The sequence below is a fragment of the Mauremys reevesii genome, linkage group 10 (genome assembly GCF_016161935.1).
Source record: "Mauremys reevesii isolate NIE-2019 linkage group 10, ASM1616193v1, whole genome shotgun sequence".
NCBI classification, from domain to species: domain Eukaryota; kingdom Metazoa; phylum Chordata; order Testudines; family Geoemydidae; genus Mauremys; species Mauremys reevesii.
The window spans coordinates 14,542,092-14,562,498 of NC_052632.1; positions in this window are offsets into that span (position 1 = coordinate 14,542,092).

Sequence of the window (20,407 nt, forward strand, 5' to 3'; positions counted from 1 at the left end):
AAGGTGCTATTTCAAATGGACACTATGGTGGTGGGACAATGAGAACCTTACAAATGATGGATAAACACTCCGCCCAACCTGGAGGGCCCTCTGTAGGTGTGAAAGAGAAGGTCAGGCTCCATAGCACAGTCAATCCTTGGTTTTTCTGTTGAGGCTGCCACTAAGGTGTGTCGGTTGGGAGGTTTTCAGGTGGACACCCATCAACTAGATTGAATCCAGCTACTCTTTGCATATAGGCCACCCCACAGCCATCCTAGAGTAACAGCTTTTGATCACTATTGGCCTACGCTGGATTGGATATGGCAACCTGGAGATGAAATCCTCTGCAATGTCCCACCAGCCATCCCCTCTGCCATCCAGTCTTTCTACCAGCCAAAGTTTACATCTGCAAAAGCAAATGTATTCTAGCGGTTCAGAGACCAGCTTCACTGCCACTGGAACTTGCCCACGGCCAGTAGAGTGAACACCCGGTGAAATGTTTCAAATCGCTGTGCCCTCAGCACTTCCCCATGTCATCAGACTAACTCAGGACTAAGGCTGCATTTATTTATTGGAACTAGCTGAGGTTTTTTGGTCATTGCTTCATTCCCCACCATTTCCAAGCTCTTCCTGGCTCGGCGTTTTCTCCCACCTCATCTTTTATTCCACCCAGCCTTTAAACAGGCTTTTTTCGTTGACAGTATCTCGTTACCTCATCACTTTTAAGTGCTCATTGGTTGCTGAGGTTTTGGGGCCCTTTCCATTCCTTAGTGCTGGAAATCCTCACCAGCTTTCCATCTCCAAATTCCTCCGTCCATTGCCTGTCCCCCTCTTTTCCTACTCTCGTCCACTCCCCTCACTAAGTCACACAGTCAAAGCCACGCCAGAGTGCTCTAAACCAGTGGTTCTCAACCTATGGTCCGCGGACCCCTGGGGGTCTGCAGACTATGTCTAAGGGGTCTGTGGACGGTTGTTGTAACCATAGAACTGTGGTTTTCAACCTGGGGTCTGCAGACTATGTCTAAGATTTCCAAAGGAGTCCGCGCCTCCATTTGAAATTTTTTAGGGGTCCGCAAATGAGAAAAGATTGAGAACCACTGCTCTAAACTTTTTAAAATTTTCTGCTAGTTCTGGGCTCTCCCCAATCTACGTTACTCCGAATAAATCTGTTAATTCCCAGTCAGACTGCAGTGATATCGACTGCATTGCAGGCATACTCTAACACTCTTTAATTAGCCTTCTCTTATTTTATTTAGCATAAACCCCACATCTCTCTCTCTCTTTTCATTACCTAACCTATTCCTTTCTATCAACTTGTGGTCCCCAGTCTAGCTGGTTCCAAACTGGAGAACTATATTTAATCCCCATCCCCTCCTCCCCATTCAGTTTTCTCCCTTTGCAGTTTTTTTAAGTCATCTTTTCTTTTCTTTTTCTGCTTTTTTTCCTCTTTCCGAGAGGCTGGGCTTCCTTTCTGTCCTAGAGCCCTCCTATTTCCCCCTGCCCATGTGTTATTTCCCCTGGATGCCTGCCTACCTTTACTCTGAGAGTTTGAGGAGGATCCAATACACTTAGTAATCTGCCAGCTATTCCAGGAGGTATCTAAGGAGGCTGACAGGAGGAGTCTGAAGGTCTCTCTTACAGCCAGTGGCAGCTATGGTCTGATGTTGCAAAACGTCTCTCTTTTTTCATACTCACACATAGTACTCTTCAACTGTGCTGCTGCTCCTGCTGCCACTGTCTGAAAGGAACCTGACATACCACACAGGGAATTTTGATTTCTTCTGGGGGGACCAAAAAAAAAAAAGGCTGGAAAACCCATCTGGAGGCTGTGAAGAAGACATACAGTAATAGCAAGAAGTGGCAAGCCCTTTCCTTATTAAACACAAAAAAGGAGAAAACCTAACTTCTCTGCCAGGTGTATGGGACTTAGATTCTTGAAACACTGCACTGAACTGTTAAAGGTAACGTATAGCACTTTCATCCATCATCTCTGCTTTGGTATTTTTTAACCTTTCTTTTTCTTTCCTCGGTGCCCTAAGGAAGCAGGGTACCCGATATGTGGATTGGTTGTTTCCCTGGTGGGCAGGGGTTGGAGGATGTGAGGGCATTTGCTAACAGATCGATTCCAAACTTCTCTAATAAGTTCCACTCACGCACACGCACAGCTCCAGCAAGAGAAAAGTTTGCCTAGAATGTAAATGTTGTTCAAGGTTGCCAGGAGCACCTTCTGGATTTCAAACCTACAGCCAGAAGCAGCAACTGTGTATTGAGTTTGTTGGTTCCCTTAGCAAAAAAAAAAAAAAAAAAAGCTTAGTGTCTGGTTTTAAAGAAAGCCCTGCCAAGATCAACAGGTGGGAGTGGAGGAGGGGGTTAGTTCCCCCCCCCCAAGCAACCCCCTAAACCCTGAATGTCTCTTTAAGACTGATTTCAGCTGGCAGCTGAGCACCGAGGACAGTTCTCACACTGATGATGAGCAATGTGGGAAGGAGCTGCTGCTTTTTCTTTTCTTTAGAAATGTCCTAACCTGGGTTTATGATGATGTTCCATAGAAGGCAAAGGGAATAACTTAGTTAAAGGACTGTTGAACCCTGCATAGGGGATGGCTGGTACATCAGTTCATCCCAGTGATGGGAATAAAAAGGGACTGGATGCTGAAGGTGTGACAGTGCACACTGCTCATGTTAGAGTCATGGCAGCTGGAACTGAGCAACCTCTAGTGAAAGAGGCAGCAGAGATGCTAAGAGCCTCTCTAAGGACCTGCCTCTCTTTCTGAATGAATGCACAGAGTATGTTCTGAGCAATAGTCTGCAGGAAGTGCAGGCTTCGTGTATTCATTTCTCCCAAACAGCATCAGAATTTTTCTCCTTAAATCAGTCAATTGCTTTTAAAAGTTTTCATTTAAATCAGATGCCAAATAAAAATCTTTCCGCCAAGGGCTGCGGAAAGCCTGCCCTGGTTTAACCCTTTCCTTCTGAGCTTTCTGGCCAAGCACTAAAAGCTTTAGTTTGTAAACTTTAATGTTCACCAAGTGTCATTGGTTTTAGTCTGCAAAAAGGAAAAAGAATTCCCAAAGGACAATAGCAAGGGGGGCTGCTGAGCCTTCGTTGCTGCTTTGGGTTTTTTTATTTGTTTGGGTTTTTTTCAAACTACAGATCAGGTAAAGGACTTTGGTTCTGAGGGAGGAAACAATCATTTGGGAACTGACCTTAGTAGATCTTTCAGACTCTTCACCCACCCAGTGGCATCACACACATTTGGAAGTTAAGCTACTGGCCTCATTCCAGTAGGAGTTTCTCATTTACAGCTTTAACATCTGGGGAAGCAAACTTTGATCAGTAGAAAGCTTGGGTATCTCTGAACTAATCCTCTCTCCTTGGCGTTGCTGTGGATGAGTTACGCCACACAGAATATGATTTATTTATTTTTTTACATTAAATTCCCATGCTTGTGATAAGTAGCTAGGGCGACTGATTCTGTCTCTAGAATGACAGATCAAAGTGGTTACTTCCCCCCTCACTGAGACATTTCAAGCTGGTGTCAGAGTGCTGGAGTGGGAGGGAGACATACTGTACAAGCAAAGGTGTTGCTTGCTCACATGCCTCTCAGGTTAGGTTTGGAGGCTGGATTCAGGCAGCTGGAGAAGTCTGAGGATTTGCATACACAGGCTGCCTGTTCTCAGTAACATGCACGGCCTTTGGGGGGGAACTTCCATCTGTTCCACTTGAACGACTATTTCATGTTCCCTGTAATCAACTCCACCTACAGCAGCAGTTACTTGACAGCAGCACAAAGTCTTGGACAATCAGTGGGGAAAGACAGCTAAGAAGATAGGAAAGTGAGGGAGTGGGGAAAGGGAACATGAGAGAGAGAGAGACTAACTGAAAAGAGCGTTAAAAAACATTTAGCAGGCACCTGTGCTTTACATCTTCAGAACAAATAGGAATTCATCACTACTACACTCTTATGTAATTAGAATGGGAAGGTAAAGTGTCGGGGCGGGGGAGAATGGCTAATACCAAATAAACCAATGTAAGAAAAGATCAATACATATTTAAGTGACGGGGGAACCCAAGTTACTCATGGCTTGTTCAGTGCTCTGATATCTAACCAGGGATTCGCACAGCAGCCTGAAGTCTGGGGGGAACTTGTTATAGTATTTAAAGAGTGAAAGAGAGAGAGAGATCAACACTTGATCTTAGCTCATAGATCGCTTCTCGGCTCTATGAGCTAAGATCAAGTATTGATCTTTCCTTTCCTGTCTCCGGTGCAGCTCCTCAGCCAGTGTAAATTGGCATAGCTCCATTGGCTTCAATTGACTTCATTGGAGCTACTCCGATTTACACCAACGGAGGATCTAAGCATGTCTGCATTCAGCTGCGTGCTACAGGGGTTGTGGCCAGCTGGTCAGTTGCACCATCCCATTTTAAAAATCAACAGGATCCTTCTAAACATAATGAGGCATCTTTCCCCCTTACGCCCTCCTGCCCCGCCTGCCCCCTTCCCTTTGCAGCATTAGAGCAGGGTGTTCTGCTACCACAAGATGATGCCAGTCTTGCCTGGTCTCCCTCCACACACTCCAATTTCCATGTGCTGAACAAACCGGCCTGTGTGTGCAGTTCACAGCCAGCTTCCCAGCAGCAGCAACAACAAAAGCCGTGTTCATGGCAGGGTCTGGACCACATACAGTGCCAGAGCTCAGCTGCTGCAGAGCCGCTCAGAACATTCAGGGCCATTTAAAGAGTGACAGAGAGAGAAAGAAGGAAAAGAGAGGGAGCCGTTATATAAAAAAATACTTGAGACCAGTGCAACAACGGAAACCTTAGAGTTTACTTTTAAAAACTCAGTGCCTCCTTGTGAAAGAGCAGAACAGCTCAGCCTGTGTGTGCGGAGCTGATCTGCGGGCTCCGGCTGTATGTACAAGGGCAGAGTGTGTGTGTGAGTGGCTCCCTCTCCCTCGCTTTCAATGGACTTACAGTGTAAACCTAAAGAAGCTTTTTGTTGGGCTTATGAATAGATGGGGGGGAGGCGTTTGTAACGGTCACCATCCAGCTTTTTAGATTCTCTTCACGTTGAGGCTTTGCCTGGGTTTTTAATTTGTTTGTTTGTTTTTAAATAAAAATTTCCACTTCTTCCCTGCAAGATGCTCCCATCTCCTTCGGGATCAGCTTGCCCTTTGCACTCATTGCTCAAAGCTGGTCCAGACTAGAGAGGGCACAGGGTGTGTACGTGGGTGTGAGAACAGTAGGACATTTGGCTTCGATCCCAAATGATGCCCAAAAGCCTCCATGGGCCTTGGCTTGGAAACCCCCAGGCTGTTGACTTGCAGGCAGGCAGGCAGCTTCTCTCCAGCTGCTAGAGTTTCCTCCTCTGCTTTACAAACCCATCCTGCTTGAACTTGTTGGCTTTAATGAACTTACATTCGAGATGGAGTTAGCCCATTACCTGATTAATCTTCATGAGTCTCCATGAGGCAGGTGGATATGTTATTGTCCCCATTTAGCAGATGGGTTAATCTGAGGTAGAATGAGGTGAAGTAACTTGCCCAAGACGGGAGAGGAGGGTCAGAGTCGGGGCATGGAACAAACCTTCAGCATTGCTGGTTCTCAATCCCATGCCTGCTGTCCTCAGCTGAAGCCACTTGTTAGTGGAGTTTGCACATTTTCCATGGTGCTGCATTTCACTGTGTCTCACTAGAGAGACCCTTGGGAGGGGAGGATCTAGTGTGTGTTTGGGAATCAGTTGGTGATGACTAAGCGAAGGGGACAGAGCAATGTCACTTTGAGAGGAAGAGGTGCCAGTGGAGAGGAACGGGAGGCAGTGGCATGTGCTCTAGATTTGGACTTTCTGCTTTGCAATCATTAGTTTCACCAGCCAAGGCACTGCTGCATGGAAGTTCACTAAGGCCGGCGTTCTGGACTCCGATGTAAGCTAGATAAAAGCGAGGTGTCTTGCACTAAAAGGAACCTTGGGGGAGGAGCAAAATTCTGAGATAAGTTATATGTGGGCTCCTCCCTTTCTCCCTTCCCTGCCCCCAGATTAACAAAGCTGGTCACGTAACCAGTGTGAAAAAGATATAATCAACACTGCTAACCCTGGAGCAGGTTAGCAGGAAGGCTTGCACCATGAGGAAGTGTGGTTATTATTATAAGGGATTTTGGTGAGGAGGTGTCTTGAGAAAGGGAGGTCTGTGCTATAGGGCCTGGGAGGTGTGTTTGTTATTATTATAGATCAGAGCCCCGTTGCCCTAGGTGCTGTACAAATAGAACAAAAAGATGGTCCCGGTTATCATAGTGTTACCAGGCAATGATACTGGAGTGAAGGTTGTTCACAAGGACTTTGGTGTAATATGTGTCTGGGAGAAATGAAGCAGAACTTTCTCCTAGAGCTCCATGTGCTTATACAGAAAGCCCAGTGGCAGGGCACTTTGTGTTAGCTGAGGCAGTATCAGGGGGACAAATGAAGGAGCATTTATGAAGAGAAGGGCGACACAGAAAACCTCCTTGTCTTTTAGGTAGAAAATGTGTGTGACAGGAAACAATTTGGTGGGGCAGGGAGGGGCTATAGTTAGGCTGGAGAGGGTTGAGACTGTCTGTTGAACCATGGCCAATAAACTAGCTTACATTAGGAAAAAATATGGAACATAAAACCATCATGCTCCAAGGCGTAAGCCAACCACTAACTGCCTAGTGTTGGAAGAAACTTCCTCCTCAGCAGTTTATTTCATATTTTTCCATGATGGGAGCTTTACACTCCAAAGCTTTTCATGCTGACCACTGTCAGAGACAGGATATTGGCTTAGACGGGTCATTTGTTTGATCTGAGATGGCAATTCCTATGTGCCTATGGCTTCTGGAATGACATTGGTTAGCATCAGTCAGAGGTCTCCGAGACTTTGTCTTCAGTAATGTAGGTAAAAACAGAAGGAAGGGAGGATTTATCTGAGACAGCCCAATGAGTAACAACCTCAAATTAATTAAGAGGGACTTTAGATTAGATAAGAAGTTTAATTTGATAATGGAACAGCCTCCAAGAGAAGACCAGGAGTACTTGTGGCACCTTAGAGATAGCACGCTGAGATAAATGTGTTAGTCTCTAAGGTGCCACAAGGACTCCTGTTCTTTTTGCGGATACAGACTAACACGGCTGCTGCTCTGAAACCTCCAAGAGAAGGCACTTGAGGACAACAAAGAGAAACATCCAATGTGAGATTAGACAGCAAACTGAGAAGGGCGAAGAGTCAGAAGATACCTGGTGGGAACAAGCACTTCATGAAACAGGTGGAATTGAACTGTGAGTCCCCTCCAGCTGGAGTCCTTATACTTCATCAGCATCTGCTCCTGGAGCCTCTGTTCAGAAGGTGGAGTAATCTGTAACTCTTCCCTGCATGGAACTTGCATTTATTTACTCAATAAATACCCTGTCACAGCATAAGAAATACTGACCACTGCAGGTCATTACACACGGTGGGCCATTGATTTCAATAGATTTACAGCACTGTAACAGAGCGGCAATAGGTCCAAAATTAATAACCATTGCACGATCTGAAACATAGTTTCAAGATCAGCAATAACTAAGTAGTTTTATTATTAGAAATTATAGGATAGTTTCCATGTAAATGATAACCTGCCGTTGTTAGTTAGCTTGTAAATAATACCTAGGTCTGTATAGTATTTGGTGTGTCAATAACGCCCTGCTGCTTTATAGGATTTCGCCTGTAGCTAATACTTGATGCTGTATAGTAGTGATTACCCTTCCGTTCCATACTAACTGGCTTGGAAATAATATCCTTTCCCTCTATTGGAAATTATACCCTGCTGCTGCTGCATAGAATCTGGCCCGTAAATAATACCCTTCCCTAGTATAGTATTTGGTGTTTAAATATTACCCTGCCCCTGTATAGAACTTGGCATGTCAATGTCACCCTGTCCCTGTATAATACTTGGTGAGTAAATAATACCACTGCTGTATAGTAAATGATACCATTCCACTCTATACTGCTTGCCCTATACATAATACCCTGCTGCTTCATGTAGTATTTACTGTATAAATAATACCCTGCTGCTTTATAATAATTGATATGTACCTAATACCCCGTGGCTGTGTAGTGCTTGATCTGCAGTTAAGAATACTACCTGTCATCAGATAGTTTGTGGGCTACAAATAATCATCAAATCGTAGGACTGGAAGGGACTTCAGGAGGTCACCTAATCCAGTCCCCTACACTAATGGCAGCACTAAGTATTATCTCGACCATCCTTACTCAAGGCAGTATAGTATTTGGAATGCAAATATGTAGTGAAGGGCTCCCATCCAAGCACTGAGAACGTAGGCCACTGAGTATTATTTGCACGCTGTATCTATTCTAAACGCATCCTGGAGGGTCACGAAAGGCACTCAGAACCTATGGTCACAGCACCATAGAAATGCCTAAAACATATATAAATGACCAATAGAGGAGGATATCGTCTGGGCTTGAGCTCAACAGCCGAGTCAGTGCAGCAGCCTGGCTCTGCCTTCAGCTGGAAGGGTCATTGCTGTCCCTGGTGACACGGATGAGCCAGAGTAGTAGGGAGGCAGACAAGTTATAACAACGCTGCCGAGTCCCCAATGGAAGTGATGGTTTCTATCAGGCTTTTCATTTCCCTTGCTGTATGTTTGCAGATATGGTGTGATTGTGTGGGATATTCCAGGCCCAAGATGAGGTCACAGGATATTTCTTCACCGTGGACCTATTCCAGCTGGTCCTTTTCCATTGCTGCTTTTGGAATCAGATTGCCACTGGCAAAAAAGCATTGGGCCTGATCAGTACTTGGATGGGAGACACCTCTGCTCTCCCGTCCACGGCAACCCCAGAGTGCTACAGTGAGTGGTTTGGTAAGAGGCACTCTTCTCTCTGAACCAGCGCTAAATGCAATGCCTCAGCGCAGTGCTCATGGGGCTGAGCTGCTGGACCTTCCATCCCTCAGATGAGACATAAAACAGGGGTCTTGACCATTCAGGGTCATTAAAGAGCCCTTGCTACTTTACCAAAGAGTCGGGATATTATCGGTTGTGTCAGCAAATTCCAGCTTGGGTAATTACGTTTTGCCTTCCTAAAGCGATTCTTTACATTTCAACTGAACATAGTCTTCTTCGTCCTATCCTGAATGGATGAGTTGTGTGGCTGTTCAACAACAGCAGTGTTCCACCCCAGAGATAGCTGCATTTCACTGGGAGAGTGAAGTGATCCCTGTAACATTTAAAAGGCTCTTGAGCATCTGGTTTGCTACAGGAGAGAAGGCATTCCACTTTAACTAGCACTCAGCTCAGTTTCAATCTCCTCAGGCATCTGGAAACAGGGCCGGCTCCAGACCCCAGCGCGCCAAGCGCGCGCTTGGGGTGGCATTTTGCCGGGAGGGCGGTAGGCAGTTCCGGCGGACCTTCCGCAGTCATGCCTGCGGGAGGTCCACCGGAGCCGCGGACCAGCGGACCTCCCGCAGGCATGACTGCGGAAGGTCCGCTGGTCCCCCGGAGCCGCGGGACCGGCGACCGGCAGCGCGTCCCCTGCGGCGTGCCGCCGTGCTTTGGGCAGCCAAATTCCTAGAGCCGCCCCTGTCTGGAAATATCTGGTTCACACTGGGTATGCTCAGAAGCTCACTGAAGAGATGCTCCCCATCTCATTTGCACAGTTATTCCCATACTAGTAATTTGATACCTACCTTTCATTCCCCCACCCCCTTTCAAATTATTTTAATTCATCAGTCTGAAACTCTAAGGCAATACCTACAACTTTGAAAGAACATAGCGGAAAGAGGCTTGGTGGATTTGAAATACTTGTTGGAATCAGTGATTGTTTATTTCTGTCCCATATGTGTCCAGATGGTTTTCTCAGGACACTGCCACTAAGACGATTCACTCCAGGTGGATTATGTTGTGGCATCAACCCAGCGCTACTTGCGCTTGTGATGGCAATGCCTGCAATGATTCTGCATGAGGTGACCTCGGGGATGCAGCTGCCTGTTATGGTTCTGCTGGCTTTGGTACAGTTTCTTATTCCCTTGCCTATTCCTAGCGCAATCACATCTGCACCTGTAATTTTTTTAATTTGTAGTTAACATCATCATGTAGGTAACTGGAATGGGTTACCTAGGAGGTGGTGGAATCTCCTTCCTTAGAGGTTTTTAAGGTCAGGCTTGACAAAGCCCTGGCTGGGATGATTTAGTTGGGGATTGGTCCTGCTTTGAGCAGGGGGTTGGACTAGATGACCGCCTGAGGTCCCTTCCAGCCCTGATCATCTATGATTCTATAATCAGATATCTGGGATAGCCTGCTGGTTTCCTCTTTTTCCACAGCATATGACTGTGGCTGTGGTCTGATTTATGCTTCCAGCTGTTGTCTATCTGTTCTCAGGTAGGATGGCTGCTCAGCTGTCAGGATGAACAGTGGTTGTGCACAGTGATGAGCTGCCAAAATCTTAACAACCAGTTCCCTATAAAAAGTTCTGATTTAAGGAGGGGTGCGGGGGAGGGGCTGAGGTAGGGGGAGACATACCTGTGGGGCCAGGGGCCCCTGCAGGGCCTGGGGCAAATTGTCCCACTTGCCCCCCCAGCAACCCTAGAGCTTGCAGCCCCCTCCCCTCTTACCTTACCAGCAGCTCAAAGCAGCAGGAGGACTCAGGAGCTCAGCTGAGCTGCCCAGCTGGTGCCGGCGGCTGGCCCCGCTGCAGCTGGGGGGAAGCGGGAGAAGGGCCGGGGTAGCATCAGCCTCCTCAGCTGGGAATCCTGGGAGCAACAGGATGGTCCAGCCCGCGGACCAGAGTTCTTTGCCCACTCCCTGGCCCTTTAACAACCAGTTCTCCATGGAGGTCTAATTTTAGCTACCGGTTCTTGGGAACCTGTGGGAACCGGCTCCAGCTCACCACTGGTTATGCATAGTGTTATAGGAACAGTTTTGTTTCTTTTGCCTTTCTTCCGGCTGTATCTGTAAGACTTGTATTTGCTTTGGTTGAAGTAATCATATCAGCTATCTGAGCTCTCATCCCAGCACAGAACTCTTTCTCGTGTACACCCCATCTGGCAATGTAAATCACCAGAGGGGTATAAAGGGGCCTTAATGTAACTGAGAATCCAGCCCAATGCCTTTTGCCTTTTATTTACATTCTCCAGTGCCTAGATGAGAGAGATGTATTTAAATGAGCAGTTATTAAAATTAATTTCGTTGGGGCTTGGGTGCCTAACTCCCTTAGTCTCCTTTAAAATCTCAACCATAATAATTTCTCAGTTAAATATAGCCTTTTGGTATAGTGGTGACTCCCATAGGCCTCAATCAGGATGCCACTGAGCCAGGTGTTATTGTGTTGACCACTGTACAAACATACAGGGAGATAAGATCCCTGCCTCAAAATGATTCTAATCTTCCTTCCCCCGTCTTTCCCCTTCTAGTAAGACATGGTCCACCTCAGTGTTGCTCTTTTTTAGGCCACCTATGTAAAATTGTTAATTTCAGTTTGTTTAAACTGGAGTTGAGTGAATAATTGATTTTTTTGGTTCAGTGGCCAACATGAAAAACTGGAAAAAAAATTGTTTCAAGCCAAACAAAATATTTTTTTAATAATAAATAAGCTTCTGGATGTTTTTTTACCCTTTTTTTGTTTGTTTGTTCTTTTAAATCAGTCTAGCTGAATTTTTAAATGAAATGTCATTTCAAAATGAAAAGTTGAAATGGTTCATTTTGAAAATGTCAAAATGAAACTTTGACTTTTTTTTTAACTTTTTGCTTTTTCATTTTTTTTTCAGCCAAAATTATTTCGCTGAATTTAACCCACAACTGCATTTTTCAGCTGACAATCTATTTGTCCTAAAAATTTCATCGGGTTCAGTTTAAAACTGGCCTCTTTGAGTTTCAATTTGAAATCTAATTTTGAAGTAGTTATGGGCATGTGCTTCACTGCATTAATTTCATATTCATCAGTTTCTTTGATTGGTGGCCTTGATCTGGTTACTTCCCTGCTAAGGGAATTTGCAATGTGTAGTTCCTCATCTTATCTATATTCTTTCTGAGAAATCAGATCTTTGCAGCCTCAATGCCACATTTTGAATTCCAACTGGTGCCAAAGATGAAGGATTTTTTAAACAAAATTTCAAGTACTTTGTGATTTGTTTCTTTTCTTTCTCATATGCAAAATTTAGCAGAATATTTAGGGTCTATTGGTGCCTCTATACAGTATATATTGCCAGAATTGAAGATAACCAAATACAATTGTCATCATTTCCTCTTCAATTTAGACACGGTTTATTGCTGTCACGTTCTATTCTGGAACCTTCAGGCAAATGCAATTGGTTACTCCTCCAGCATAAACTATGCACTTCTTCTTTTGGCAGATACCTCTACTGACAGTGCAGGCTTAGTTAAATACTACTAATTTAAACCTGGTAGATTGGTGAGTTGTGATTTTAGTTGCTCAAATGTCTCTCATATCTGACTTCTCAATGCAAGGTTATGCCATTTTCCAGCAGCTACTTTAAAGGATTGGGGCCAGATTTACAGATGTGTTTAGGCACCTATAGATGCAGATAGGTGCCTAGTGGGATTTTCAAAAGTGTCTGGGTGCCCAACTTCCCTATCTGCCTCTTCAGGTGCCTAAATGCCTTTGAAAACCTGGCCACTATTGACCAGATTGGAAATTAATTTTGTTAAATGCTTTAACATCCCCATAAATCTCTGTGGATCTATTTTATCCTGTACTGTGTGCATTTTAGCTATTGCTATTGTTATCTGAATCAGTAATCAGTCTCTAATTTATGTCATGTAGGGGTGAGTTCCGTTAGACCAATTGTTGTGGTTGCTTAATGTTCAGTGTTAAGTGTCTTTCACTTGCTCTGCCCAAAAAAGAAAGGAACAGGCTGAACCAGAGTTGGAGAATTAGTGTTGGGATAAAGTGATTGAAAAAGATGGAATGGGTGCAGCTGAGCAGTGTCTCTGTCTGACCAGGTTGCTGAATGCCTCAGAGGGAGAACAGTCTCAGGGAGATAGAGAATCTCATCCTTAAAGTCCGTTTCTATGTATGGTAGCCCTGAACGCTAAAATATCCTTGAAGTGATTGGTGACATGGCAACTTGCTAAGGCAGATAGATTCACTTGGGGCACCTCATTCCCTGGAAGATGTGGGCCAACTGAAGGGAATTAAAACAAATGGAAGGATGAGTTATGAGGAAGGCTAAATTAACTAAATATGCACCATACGTCTTAGCTGAGTGAAGAGGGTACGGTATGGGAGAACTATCTACTAGCATGTGAAGGGTGTAACTATAGAAGAGGGAGAAGAATTGTATAAGGTAGTGTGCAGAGGTGTAATTAGGAATCATAAAACAACATTGATCACAGGAATAAATCAGCATGAATATAAAGAAAAATGTCCCAAGAGTGGTGTCTGCTGGACTCTGGAAGAGCCTCTCAAGAAAGTGCTGGAAGCCCCATTGATAGAGCTGGTCAAAAGTGGACAATGTACTGGATGGTACACTGAAAGGAACAGTCCTAAGGTGGATGACTTAGTAGGTCTTTTGCACAGATCTTTGATTCTGTGATGTGACAAAAGAATGAGGCCTCAGACTGCTGCTGCCTTTGTACCAGAGACAGATTGTATGAAATGTATATGCTAGAAATTTGGTGATGCTAAATTCCGCAAACAAACGTGAATTTCCATATGCTGGGGCCAGCTGAGGCAGGAAACTCTTCCCAACGCTCAACACACTTCTCTTTAAAGATCATTTGGAGTGCTGGGAAAATGTGGTCCAGAGACCGAAGTCCTGTGCTTACCTACAGAGCAGGTAGTGGTACAGCACAGGCAGTTGTAACACCACTCACGTTGTCCTGGCCTTGGAGGAAGAGGGAAATGCACTCTTCATGGCCTATTTAATCCTTGGCATCTCTGCTAAAACTGCCACCAGCAAGGTTAAGCATGGTGCTTTCTGGGATGTGAACTGAAATGGCCAACTACCTTCACACACTGTGGACCACAAAATAGTTTAAGTGTGGTAGCGACATCCAGTCACTGTTGAACTGGACCTGACTGGGCCCAGCAGCATAAAAGTGAAAGACTTTGTTTCCCAGGCCTGATCATCTGCGCAGCACACAATTCCCCAGACTAGAGCCAGATTGGCACGTCTGATTTAGCACTGAAAGGCTGTCTCCCATCTCTGATCCATGAGCCATTCAGTCACACCTTTCCTGGAGAAGCAGGACGTTTCTGAGCCACATGAGTTCCCATCTGAGAAAGCTCCACCTTACGCGTAAAGGGGCATGTGCTTCCTATGTCAGCGTCTCCTTCTAAGATTATATTTGGAAGGTCACATCAGTGGCCTCAGTTGGCACCGTGCACTGACCCATGAAACTAGACTGCAAATGTAACATGAAGACACCTGCTCCGCGTGAGATCCTTAGATACCAAGGTGTACCTTTACAAATACCATAGACACACAGGCAGCCCTATAGAGAAACATACTCAAATGCTTTGACACAAGTCCTTTTTCAGACACAGGGAGGGGCAGGATCCTTTGTCATCAGTAGCAAAGCTCGCACATGCTTTTATACGAAGTGCCGCTCTAGCAAGACATCAGAACTGCTTGGTGAATGCTGGTGCCTAGTTGAACATGAATGAAAGAGCAAACGGCTCTCTTTTGCAATATGGATCTCCCTGCCTTGTGAAATGAGCCGCTTGCCAGTTTGAAGCGACCATGCTGGTGTCAGTGCTTATTGCACATTTGTGCAGCTGGGTTTCCACAGGCAACTGATTGCTTTGTTTGAGCACTGGGAAAAGAGGGAGCGAGTAATGGATGATTGCCAACAGTATCTAGTGGCACCAGCGTTAATGCCACCAATCTCTGCCACCAGTATCAATGATCTCAGTAAAATAAAGAGCATTCATCCTGTATGAGGAAATTCCAGAGTTGTGAAGAAAGTAGTTGGGAAGAGACTGAGTGTCACACCCTAACCTCAAATCTTCTACAATATTTACAGCAAGCCAGTGGCATGTGGCTGGCCCATTGGTGCTGCCTAGTGAATATCACAAGAGAACATCTTTCCCTTTCCCAACTGCTTACCAGAAATGCACAGGACTCCTCCCATGCAAAGATGCTTTCATTTGCCCTATTGTCTTCCAGCGGCCAAAAAGGTTATAAGGGGTGGAGGTTTCACCTTATAGCTGAAGCTAAATTGTTCATTCCCTGAATTTATAAGACAGGAAACTTTTTGGTAGGAAAGTTTGGACTGAAACAGCCTCGTTTAAGAGAATCCAAGCCCAGTGTTTAGATAATGTCTGGAATTAATGCAGAGAAAACTTTCAGGTGCCAGCACTGGAAAGGAAAAACGGGGAGCAAAACGGGGCAGCTACTGGACCTGTAACAAAGCTGAAGGCTCGTTGCCCAAATGGAGGGGATGGTTGGAAAGTTGCATGTCCCACTCTATGCAGCAGAGAGACCTGTTGTTTCATCTCATACGCCATGAGCACCAGCCAGGTGGGCAGTCCCATGCTATGTCCTTAGAGTCAGCTTGGGGTGTGGTCACATGAGAAAGCATGTGATTAATAACAGCCGTATATGCAATCACATGATAGAGTATGTCATTAACAACTTCAGTGCATGCAGTCACATGCTATGTTATAAATGCCAATAGGTGTACAGTTATATGTTGTGTCTTTAATAGAAGCCAAGTTTGTAGGCTGTATGTGTAACTCCACACATGCACTAACATGACACTGTGAGTCACTAATGCTAGGTGTGAACTTGCATGAGATGCAGACCTTAGTAGTAACTGACAAAGTCAATGAATGGTCCCAGGCACAGGTCTCTGAAATCTCTATTTGCCTTTGGTTACTGTCTACTGTGACTGTGACTTGCATACCATGGGTAACAAACTCCTCCACTGTAATAGTGTTACACTGACAGGTTCACCAGTCACCCTTGTTCTCTTTGCTACTGACATCTTGCCCTGTTTTAGATTTTGGTGGATTTCAGTGCATTGCCCTCTGGCTGATCTAAGCTTAGACAATAGGGGTCTGTGATGTATCTAAGCAAACAACTTTAATATTTCCCTAGAGCACTTTCTAAAAAGCCAAGGTGTTTAATTAGGAATGGTTTGATTAGAGCTCTTTAAAAGCCCATTTTGAACTTCCCTGGCTCACAGCCCAAACTGCTGTCTCCACACTTGGCACCCACAGACAGATCACTTTCTAAACTGACTTTTTTTTGGCTCTGTTTGACGTTTTGCCTCCAACCCAGGGTCGGAAGGCTGCGGAGGGCCGGCAGTGGAGCTGGAAACCAATTGTTACTAAAAACTTGTTTGGTGTATGCAGAGCTCTATGGTAGCAAGAGGAAGCTAAGGGATAATATTACAGTTCGATGTCCATTCTGCTCCCACTGACAAAAATTCTGTCTCTGATAATGACCAAGTGGACTTGGGTCAGAAACTTTGGGATCCATGAAGATACCCAGTCCCTTAAGACCTGCATTTAGGCTCCACAGCAACCACAAAACACCTGCTCAGCTGCCACCTAACCCTGTAGGTGCCTAAACTCACTTGGCTCCTAAGTTTTTACTTAGGTATGCACACCGCAGCCTCACTCTAGGCCCCCAGGTGCCTGTGTCCTGCCTGAGCCCCAGACCTATTCACAAGCAGAAAGACGAGCCGTCAGCTGTCGAAGTTATGTGCAAGGGCACCATCTGGCAGGTGCCTTCTGAGCATGCCTACTAGATCAGACACCTTAGGTGAGTTCACACAAAACAGCCAGGGGCAAGAGGAGCCACTCCCTTATAACCTTTACCCTAGTGTACTCACCTGGTATGTGGAAGACCCCCAGTTCGAGGTCCCCCTTGAGGGGGAGAAGAGGTGTGACTAGAGATCTGCCACCTCTCAAGGGAGTGCCCAAACCACTGGGCCATACCATCATTCTAAATGCTGTTTCTGGTTCAAGTAGTATTTAAATAGTCCATTGTTTAATTAAAGTGAAACAGCTTCAACAGCAGAGTTTGAGGGAACTCACATCAGAATATTCCATAGCTCGGTGGTTTGGACGTGCACCTGAGAGCTGCTCAATCCCTGTTCAAATCCCTTCTGCCACTCAGAAGGTGGAGGGTGCTGACCCAGGGGTCTCTCACATCCTGGGTGAGTACATTAGGCTAAAGGTAATAAGGGAGCTTTTCTTTCTCCCCTGCCAGCTGTCCTGCTTCAGGTCCCACATTCCACCTAGGCAGCCGTGCACCTATCTTCCCTGTTTGCAGATCACTAGCAGAGCTAGGCACTTCCCCACAGCCTGGACTTAGGTGCTTACCTCTGAGGAGGGGCGGGGCTAAGAACACACCACGCCCACTGGAGGAGGGATGGGCCTAAGCATGCACCACTCCCACCGGCGGCTATTAATGATAGTTAATTAATGTTAGTGAATTGCTTACTAAAAGTAAAAAAAAAAAAATTTAACACAAAAGGCTTTTTGGTCAAAAGACCTCTTTTTTTTAAACAAAAAATATCACAAAAAAACCTGTCGTTACTGTCCAAAATGTTTTCCACAAAAAAGTTGTGCTTTATATATTTTTGCTAAATTTTTATTGAAAAAAATATTGAAAACACTATAAAGTAGTTATACATTTTTCAGTTACAGAAAACCCAGGTTTTGGTAAATAAAACATTGCTTTAGCCATTAGCTATTTGTTTTATTACTTTAAATTAAAATTTTTAATTGTTTTGACAGTTTTTGATTCAGTTTTCAAATTTTTTTAAAACATATTGGAAATAAAATGTGCTTAAAACGTTTTTTAAAAAGGAAAATTGGATCTGTTTCCAACTCTTTCAAATTTCAAACATTTTCATTAACCTAATAGTTCATCTCTAATGAAAAGTACTAACCATTCTTATTAGAATATAAAATAATTAATCTATATCATTCAGGTGTATGAGGTAGCTGATTCACTGCCTGCTGAGGACTCTCATCCTTTAGTGGTTCGTTTTCCAAGCGCAGAGTCCTTTTTACGCCTGTGGGTTAGTGGCTATAGCTTCTGCATGTGCATGTTTGAGAAATGTGTGCTGGGGACAATGGAGTCAGAGAGAGAAGGCTGGGTTGGCTTTCTTACACTGCTTTAGTGAACTGCCTGCATTGGTTTGTGGCATAAGAAGGAGAACCTGTCTGGGTCTGAGCTTGCGAAGGCAACTCAGGTCTGGTCTTCACTACAGAGTTAGGTCGACACAAGGCAGCTTATGTCAACCTAACTATGGAAATGTCTCCACTTAAATTTCACTCCTGCTGACGTTAATTGCCCTGCTACGCCGACTTAATAGCACCACCTCCACGAGCGGCGTAGAGTGAAGGTCGATGTAGTTAGGTCAATGCAGCATCAGTGTAGACATTGTGTTGCTCATGTCAGGAGCTGTCCCACAATGCCCCACTCTGACAATACAATCGATACAATCGCTCCTGGTGAGGACATGCACTGCTGATACAAAGAGCAAAGTGTAGACATGCACAGGCAATGTATTTAGTGCGGGGGCTGTATGCAGACATAAGTTAGGTTGACTTAATTTTGTACTGTAGATATGGCCTCAGTGATACAGAGACGGGTGCAAGATCTCTACACAGGCTCCCATCCTACAGACAGGGATGCTCCCACATGGGAAAAAAGGGAGAGATTCTATTCCCTAGAGTTGTTAGACTTTGTATCATAAAGTGCTGGGCAAACAGCAGCAATATGGACTAAAATGGCCATTTTTCTAAGAGTTCTTTTGTATTTAGGCCCATGCACTTCAGTGTCCACCAGACTTGCACCATGTATGTGCATGCAACCTGGGCAGGGACAAATGAAGATCTGAGTCTTTGGTTTTTTGGGTTTCCTTTCAAGAGTGTAGGGAGGGGAAGGAGGGCATCTCGATGTGATTTATCCACACCCACAGAAATATATAGGGCCAGCCTTGGCACAAGGGAGTGTCAAGGGGCCAGTTACGGTTTCCTGATGCTAAGTACCAGTCCCGACTCTGAGAGACTTAGAGTGGCTGTCAGGCTGCTCTATGATACACGACTGGTATAGGGTCCTTAGGTGGATTCTACGCCAGTGGAGGATCGATGCCACAGTGTTTCCTTTGCTGCCTCCCCTCCCGGCTCCTGACATGACCTGTGTCCATCCCGACATATCCCCCACACTGGGGATGAGGGTGGCTGTCACAGGAACCTTGTGCCAGGGGAACGCCCTCCTGACCATTTGCGGCCAGGTACCAGGCCCTTTTGCTGCATGACAAGTGCAGAGGGGACAGAGCTGATTAGCAAATCTGGCCAGTTTTATTTCCCAGCGAAAATGTCACTTACTATTTACCAGTAAATTGGAAACTAGAAACTGCTCTTTTTTAGTAACAGGAGGAGTGATTTAAAAAATAAAATGCCCACGCTTAGTGCATGGGCTGCAATTTCTAACAGAAAAGCGCAGTTTTGATTGTTGTTCTGGGAGGTCGCCTATTCCGCAGAACAGAGATTTCAGAATATCACTTATTTTTTATGGGTTAAACTCCCCTAAGGCCTGTGCACCATTTAAGTCCCTCTTAAGCCCTCAAAACAGGATTTAAGTAGGGATTAAATGGTGCACAGGCCCTTGGCCAATCCTCCGCACTGGGATGAATTTCACTCTCTATGTATAGATCTTTAAGGCAGCTGTCAGGTGAGCAAACGGAACAGGCTGAATTTGCTGTAGCTGTTGTACCCACAGAAATGGCACTGCTGGAATTAATGCATTCAGGGGTGGAACAGGTAAAATCCAGGATGATTCTACCCACAACTCTGACCTGACCTGGTCGTAGCACGACCCAGTTTGATGCACCTCTGATTAGGCAATTCTCTTTGTGAGAGGCTTCGTACCCAGTGTTTAAAGCATTCTCATCTATATCTATATAGGCATAGATATAGGTATAAATATATAACAAGTGGTGGGAGAGGAAGATTAAGTTGAAGAGAGGGAGGATGAGAGCCATGGAAGCTGGAGAGGGGAAAGTTAATCATCCTAGACAGAGAGCAGTGATGTGAACTGGGATTAGGCAGAGGTGACAGAGAGGAATGGGTGGATTTTACAAATACAGAAAGAGAAGAGACGAGAATGGATGACAGCCTGGATGTGAGGAGAGGAGGAAAGGGAGGAAAGGTTAAAAATACTGGCCATGTTTAGTCCTGAGAAAGGAAGACTGTAGAGGGACCTGATAACAATTTTCAACTATGGTAAGGGCTGCTACAATGAGGAGGTGATCAATTGTTGTCCATGTGCACTGAAGGTAGGACAAAAAGTAATGGGCTTAATCTGCAGCAAGGGAGATTGAGGTTAGATATTAGGAAAAACTTTCTAACTATAAGGATAGTTAAGCCCTAGAACAGGCTTCCAAGGGAGATTGTGGACTCCCCATCATTGGAGAACAGGTTAGACAAACACCT